General features: G+C 36.7%; 1 long non-coding RNA gene across 1 annotated transcript; it reads left to right on the top strand.

The window, feature by feature from the left end:
- The first annotated feature begins 5,578 nt into the window (after positions 1 to 5,578).
- On the top strand, positions 5,579 to 7,240 carry LOC140035954 (uncharacterized). The gene is made up of 2 exons (XR_011839849.1): positions 5,579 to 5,662; positions 7,066 to 7,240. It is a non-coding gene; the product is annotated as an uncharacterized lncRNA (long non-coding RNA).
- Positions 7,241 to 7,563: the final 323 nt, after the last annotated feature.

Genomic DNA, 7,563 nt, shown 5'->3' with positions numbered 1-7,563 from the left:
TCAAAACTGGAAATTTGTATCACTTGCTAGAATTTTCTATAACCACTACTACAATCAAGAAATCTACCTAAACAAGCCATAACTTTCACTTGTAAACCAATAAAGAACACCAACATGAACTAATACCAACCTTACCTAGCATTAGAGAAGCACAACAACCCCTTGGAAGCTTGAACCACCAAAACACTCCACCCCAAGATGGCAATCCACCTTCCTAAGCAAATTCTATGGGTTATTCAGTGAAGCTATCGATTAGTTTGCAAGATTGAGCAAGAAATCAAGAATCCAAAGTTGAAACTTTTCCTCTTGAATCTCCCATAGAGCTCTCGACCCTCTCTCTCTCTTTTTTCCTCTTAATTTGTGGCTTTATTTTTCATTTACTAACAATAGAAGATATTTAAGCCAATGGTCAACTTGGACTTTTTCTCCACCAATCAAATTTAAGCTTGGGAAGATCTTAGAAGCTTTGAGGTTACTAAAGATCTTACTTTGCTAATCCTCACACTATGACCCCAACTTCTTTTAATCTTTACAATTAACTCCATAGATCACTAACTTAATGAAATCCACAAGCTTAATTATACCTCATTAATCTACTAACCACCCAACCATTATAATTACCTATAATAAAATATGCATTGTCATACATAAACTCAATTACATAATAACCTTTTAGTCACAAGTAAAACTAGGGTTTTGATTTAAATTTAAAGTGTCCAAATAAAAAAAAACATAATGTTTGTCAAACAAAACAAAAGAAATAAATCAAAATTTTAAAAGAACGAGGGAAAACATTGTCTTAAAATTCGGGGTATCACACAATTGCTCATTGTTGTGTCATACAACTCATACTTCTTGAGTCAATCATTTAAGCACTCTTCAGCAAAATTTCCAGCTTTATTTGTTCCATTTTCTAGCCTCAATTACTTCACTCCAAATCTGATTGAGCCACACTTGAGTGGGTTCTTATGTGAAGCAAGTCGACTTTTGGGGAAATTCTTCTAATTTCTTCAAGGGAAGCAAGCGGGTCCTTGAGGACAAATTTGTGAGGACTATTTGAGTGAAAGATTAGAGTGAATACACGAGTGACGAGTGCATACACGTGAGCTTGTGTGTTGTGAGGAATTTCTTCTCTTTGCTAACCAATTTTGCAGGTCACTTAACCATGCCTCGTGGAGTTGCATCTCATTCATATCATCAAGAATTCTTAGAGAACAAGCCTCTTAAGAGGAAGGGTTCCAAGCGAACTACTTCCAAGAGCATTCACAACATGAGTTTCATTCACTTTGGGAGGAAATGGATCATTTTCGTGCTTTGTGCGTATATGAAAGATATAAGTATACTTGTAATGAGTATGAGGAGGAGCAAAGGAGTTTGCGTCGAGCATCTAAGCCGAGGTCTACAACAAGCATATGAGCATCATCTAAGGAGTGTTGTGATAATCGAGTCATGAATTCTCTAATTGAATCAAAATCTCATGAATCAAAGGCTGATTTCCGAAGCCGGACTAAAGAATTGGTTGACTCTATGATGGGAGAAATTGGCCAAGTGCTGAATTCATATTTTGAGCAACTTACTCATGTGTCAACCAATGGTGGTAAAGAAGATGTTCCTTCTAGTCCGCCATTGATTGAAGAAGTATCTATGAATGCTGGCAATAAACTTGAGATTGAAAACCTAGAAGTCCCATCTACACAAGTTAGTTGCCACGAACTAGTTGAGAAGGAAGACAAGAGAAAAAATGAGCTGACTTTGGGCAACAATGCGAGGGCTTATTTTTCTAACGAACTTACCTTTGTTTTGTTTAGTTTTTCTTCTTTTATGCAGGTTAAGCAAGAAGAGATTGAGTTGATCATGGCATGTTCTATTGGTGAATATCAAAATTTTCATGGAGTTTGTGTGAGAACCCTGAAAAATAGACATATAAATATCAGTGCATATTTTATTTGCATTTTAATTCTTTAATAAATTTTAGCACGAAGTCAAATTGTTTCTAAATAAGTATGTAGAATTAAACGTTATGTACAAAATAAAAGAATTGTGCTAAACTACTAAACTTCGTGGTTTTGTTACATTAACTTCATATTTCGATGGTAAACTATTTCATTGATCTAATCATTAATTTCTTCGAATTCTAGAATGGTAATTAATTGTTTTGAAATAAAAGTGTAGAGATAATTTTTAAGTAATAAATAATATAATTGTGCCAATATTGAATTATTCGGTTTTGCTATATTAAATTAATATTTCTTGAGTTAGATTAATTTATCGCCTTAAAATAAAATACTAAAATACTTAGTTTTCTTAATGTTGAAAATTAATGTTACCTGAGTAGATTAAGTATATAAAATTTCTTGAATTTCTATAACTATTTCTAAATTAGTGAATAACGTTAAACACTAATAAGAATGTTCACTATGGGACAAAGCCTATAAATTTTAGATAAACATGATACAAGTATACTAAACATAATTAAGGTGTGAAAAATTCGATAATTAAAGCCTTGCAAGATTAGCATATTACTAGGCGATCAAATTATACTTGGGGATAAATTTTGGAATTAAGTTAGAACTAAGGTCTTGAGTGGAGATTAGGAAGAGAAGTGAAAAGACTAAAATGCCCTTCACAATCCACAAAATCCCCACTACACCACAACCATCACCATGCACGGCCAAACACCCCTTCTGACAGCATTTCCATCACCGCCCAAATTGTCCAATCCCATTCTCTCCAATTCCATACGTAAACCATTTCCTTTCCGTTTCATATCACAAAACCGCGATACCATCCCACTCCACCTTCATTCCTATATCACAAAATATCATTCACACTACACCACAATATCACAACTTCAATTTCCTTTCTGCCGTGAGAGTGAGAGAGCAGCTACATAGGATTTAACGACGGGAGAGAGAGTGAGCCGAGCTTCCTATTTCTTTTCTTTTCTGTCCGTAAACCAGAGAGGGAAGAGAGGGACTTGTGATCCGGTCTGTCTTCCATCCGTGAGCTGGTGCAGAGCTTGAGACCAGAGTTCCTTCATCCAGCCGCAAGCCAGAGCAAGGGAGAGAGGAAGAGAGAACTAGCGGTCTGCATTTTTTCTGGACAGCTGAGAGTGAGAATTGTTGCAGCTGCTAGTCGTGTGTTTTAGGCTTCAAGCTAAGGTAAATTCTAGACTTAGATGAATTGTTTATGGGTTGATGAAGTTGTCTATAAGCATGCATGTGATCTTGTGAGGTTAGATGAGGAATTGAGACTTAAGAAATCTGGTTTGGAAAGAATTGAAGTTGCCGAGAGCTTAATCTAGAAATGCAGCTTTAAATTTGTTCATCTGAGGTAATCTGAGATTAGAAATGTATTTAATTAACTGAAAACAAGATGTTTAAACCATGCATGAAGCTAATTAGCCGGATTATGCTAGAAGATAAAAATGAAACAGGAATCTGTTGCATGCAATCTAGCCGAGAGAAGCTGAACAAATTGCTGGTTGAAATACTTCATAGGATTTCTTTCTTTCTAGAGGTGCAAACCAAATTTGGACTGGAAATGCTAGCTAATTAGTTCAGTAGTTGTGCATGTGAGATTTAAGTGCCAAATACAAGGTTTTAACCGAAGGAAAATTCTGTTTAGGACTGACTAAAAGCTGAAAAAAAACTGTGTGATGGCCGAGAGAGCAGAGCTGGAATTGTAGCTTGTTATCAGAATTTTCTTTGTGAGAATTATGCTAGGAAAGAGGGCTGCTATCCACGGTTGTCTTGAGCATCTAATGACCGAAATTTCTGACTTCATCATCTAATCAAGTAGATGTTAATCCAATACTTAAATCTTGCTTTATGAAGATCATCTTACATGTTTAAGGTAGTAATTGCATTTGGGCAGCTTTAAATTCTTGGAAAAATTGGAAAGTGGGCTCTATGAACTCCCACTCTTGGGTTGCTGCTGATTTTGTGGTTGATGATAATTATAATGTTGGATTAGTGTTTGAAATGGTGGATTAATGGTGTATAATTAGTAGAAATTTCAAGGGATGTGTAGTTCAAAAATGTTCAGATTTGCCCTGTTTTAATCGCACCCTTTTTGCAAAATTTTGAGAGTTTCATGACTTGTATATCATGTTGATATGTTGAATATGTGGTGTACAAAGTTTCATTGAAAAATATCGAGGTTTGGTTGGTCAAATAAATCGATTTAACAAAGCTAGTAAATCTGGAACTATTTTCGAAATGCTCTGACCAGCTTTCGTATTTCGGCCATAATTTTGAACTCCGATGTCGAAATCGAGTGCCGTCAGCGGCATTTGAAACTAGACATTCCAACCTTTCCGACGATATGAAATTCACATTCTGGTTCCATGTATGTGAGCCAAACCAACTATTTTAAGTCGGCTGTTCTGTTTCTCTGCTTTACAAGAACAAAATGCTGAGGCTGCAACTTGTGACTCGAATTCGAGCTAGTTGTGTGCCGAATTTCAAAATGATTTCTTCTATGAAATTATAGTTCTATGAATGTGTTTTCCAACGCCTTAAACCATGCCAAATTCCGAGTTAATTTGAGTGATCTGTGATCAAAATATGAAACCTGCTCTGTCCTTGAAAACCCTGATTTTTTAGACAGATTTGATACAAGGTTTGGCAAAGACTTGCTAACTGAATATTTTGATGCTAAACACTTACCAAATGCACCATGAACGTTCTTTAAGTTTTGCCTAAACAAATGAACCAGGTTTGGAGGAATTTTCTTTGACCAAATGTCTGAAATGGAAAAACAAAATGTTCAAGGCAGTTTTGTCTTAGTATTTGCGAAATTTTAGGTGTTTGATTGACCACCTTTCCGAAGTTATTTTTCCATGAAATTTGGTAGAGGAACAACCCTTATATGGTAGTATTATACTGCTAATTATGGTGTTATTCCGAGACCGATTCATGGGTCAAATAAATTACCAAAGTTCGAGACTTGATTTTGGAAAACCCTTGTTGAACAAGAAAATTTTAGTAACTTTGAGCTACCGTATCTTGGTGCTCAAAACTCCGTTCCTCATTCCGTTTGTTTTGTTATACTCTTGAACTACAACACTAATAGAGTTGCAAATTTCAAAAGCCATTTCCAAACAAGTGAATTTTGCCGAATTTCCAAAGTTGGCCAAAAACCAACTTAAATCTGCCTTATGAACCAAAACAGTAACTTTGAGCCATTTTGACTATCTTCCATTTAGAATCATGAAAAAGTGTATTCTAGGAACTTTTAGTATTTTGAAGGAAGTTTCCAACGGTACCAAGTTTTCCAATCTTTGACATGTAAAAGGTGAGCTATGATTTTTCAAAGTATTGCATCAAAACTGAAATTTTCCGTATTCCAAGGAAATGGAGTTTTTTTCAAGGACTCCTTATTCCTTCGATAATATTCAAATGTCTTATCCTTGAATTTCATGATGTAGACTTAATTTCTCTTGTACCTTGAAACCCCGCTTGAGAATTTAGATTTAGGATAATTAAGACTTGTTCACGAGATTTTTCCTAAATTTGTATTATGACACGATTTTCAACAATAGTAGGGATTGTAAATGATAGACTATTACTATTCGTTCAGGCGCACGCGAGGACCTTTAAGAGGATCCGACAGAGGACGCTTGAACTTCAAATTGAACCTATTGCCCTTGTTTGACTAGGTGAGTGTTCCATATAGGAATACGTAATTGAGTAAGTCTAGGACATGCTCATCTCATGATCGTTAAGTATTTACCATACTCGTGTCTATTTAAGAAATATATATGCATTACATATCGACATGAATTGGTTAAATGATTAACCCTGTCAAATAATCTTGTAAACTCAATATGTGCTTAGCCTGCTTATTTTATGCTTATTCGGTTAAAGTGCTCTTGTAACTCGTTATGTGACAATTTGGAAAATGAGTTCCGATCCATCGAAGTGCGCAGTGTGTACTTTATCACACTAGCCGTTCGAGTGGTGAAGTGTGTGAAATATTTTCTAATGAATCCGTGAATCTAAATGTAGTTGCGTCGTTGGGTGAATCCCTCGACATGTGAATCCAACTACCAACATATGAATCTGTGAATCTAAATGTAGTTTCGTCGTTGGGTGAATCCCTCGACATGTGAATCAACTACCATAACTAATGAATCTGTGAATCTAAATGTGGTTGCTTCGTTGGGGTGAATCTCCTCGACTCTTACGTGGTAAAAGTGCAAAACGGCCAATGGCGGCCTATTAAAATGACATATGTCTACCAATTAACCGTAATTACCACCGTTTACCGTTTACCGTTTATCGTTTACCATTTATCGTTTACCGTTTACCGTGTTTACCTACCGTTTTCTAGTATATGTGGTTACTGATTTCTTGATTGTCATAAATTATATGCTCATATGAAGTTGTCCATCATTGTTAGGCGAGTGTGTACTTTACCTCCCTCGACCTATTTAAATGATGAATTTTACTTTTGTCGAATTACTTTGTTACCTGTGCATGTTGTAAGCTATAAGCTGAACTTGGGCCCCGCCTCGGTTACTGACCTACTCGAGCCAGGACTGGGCTCGGTCGGGTAGGTTGGAACCCTGGACAACCGTTTCGATATACTCGAGTATTACCACTGGAGGGATAAGGTGATGGCCAGTCAACCGTGGGGATCCGGGAGTTATAAGGTGCAGATGACCGACAAAGTTCCACTGGAACACCGTATCCTTTTGTGTTTGCTTTGCTATTAATAATGTTATTGCTCTCCTAGTTGGCATTCTCGGGTAAGACTCCTCATGAGCATTAACCTCTGAGATGAAGCAATCCTTGTAATGTCCTTCTAGTCGGACGAGCCACTATTTGTTTGACTGAAAATTTATATATGGCCATTCATTCCAAAAGTACTAGTTCTACATGTGTTTTCAAAGTAGCAATTACCCTTGTAATGATTATCACCTCATGGTAACATGCCATTGTGTAATCTAGAATCATGCATACGATATGCATAACTTACTTGACCTATTTGAACTATTTGAGCGTCTTGGAACCTCACTGGGCTGTGTAGCTCATCCCACGTTGTGGTTTTCTTTTACAGGTTCTGACAACTGAGGAAGACTTGAGATCTACTTGTATTTTAAGCATGTAGTTTGAATTAAACAATGTAGCTTTTGCTTCGGGTTGCCACTTGAAGCTGGAAATGTGTAAACCCTGGATTTGTATGTGGCTTGTATGAAATTTGTTACTTGGCTTATAAGGATGTATTTGAATTATATGTTTTGTTTCTAGGGTTGTAATCGGGAAGGTATTTTAAGAATCGACGTTGGCTATCTTAAGGCACTGTTATCTCTGAAGTTAATGTGATTCTAGAAACCGGCCTATTTGGAGGGAAACGATGTTGTAATAGATTAGGTTATACTTCGGAAGGACTTTTGCTAGTTGCTTGTGTGAGTCCTGGCGAGAGCTGGGCAGACGGCCCGCCAACCCTCTGGTTCGCCTTAGGGGGAAGTGGGGTCGCCACAGTTTGCATCTTAAGTGTTGTATCCCTTTACTATACATTGATATTCAACTTCACCTATGAGCCTGCTTTGCTTGT

The sequence above is a fragment of the Coffea arabica genome, chromosome 2c (genome assembly GCF_036785885.1).
Source record: "Coffea arabica cultivar ET-39 chromosome 2c, Coffea Arabica ET-39 HiFi, whole genome shotgun sequence".
Classification (NCBI taxonomy): Eukaryota; Viridiplantae; Streptophyta; class Magnoliopsida; order Gentianales; family Rubiaceae; genus Coffea; species Coffea arabica.
This window is presented reverse-complemented; position numbering and strand designations above follow the sequence as displayed.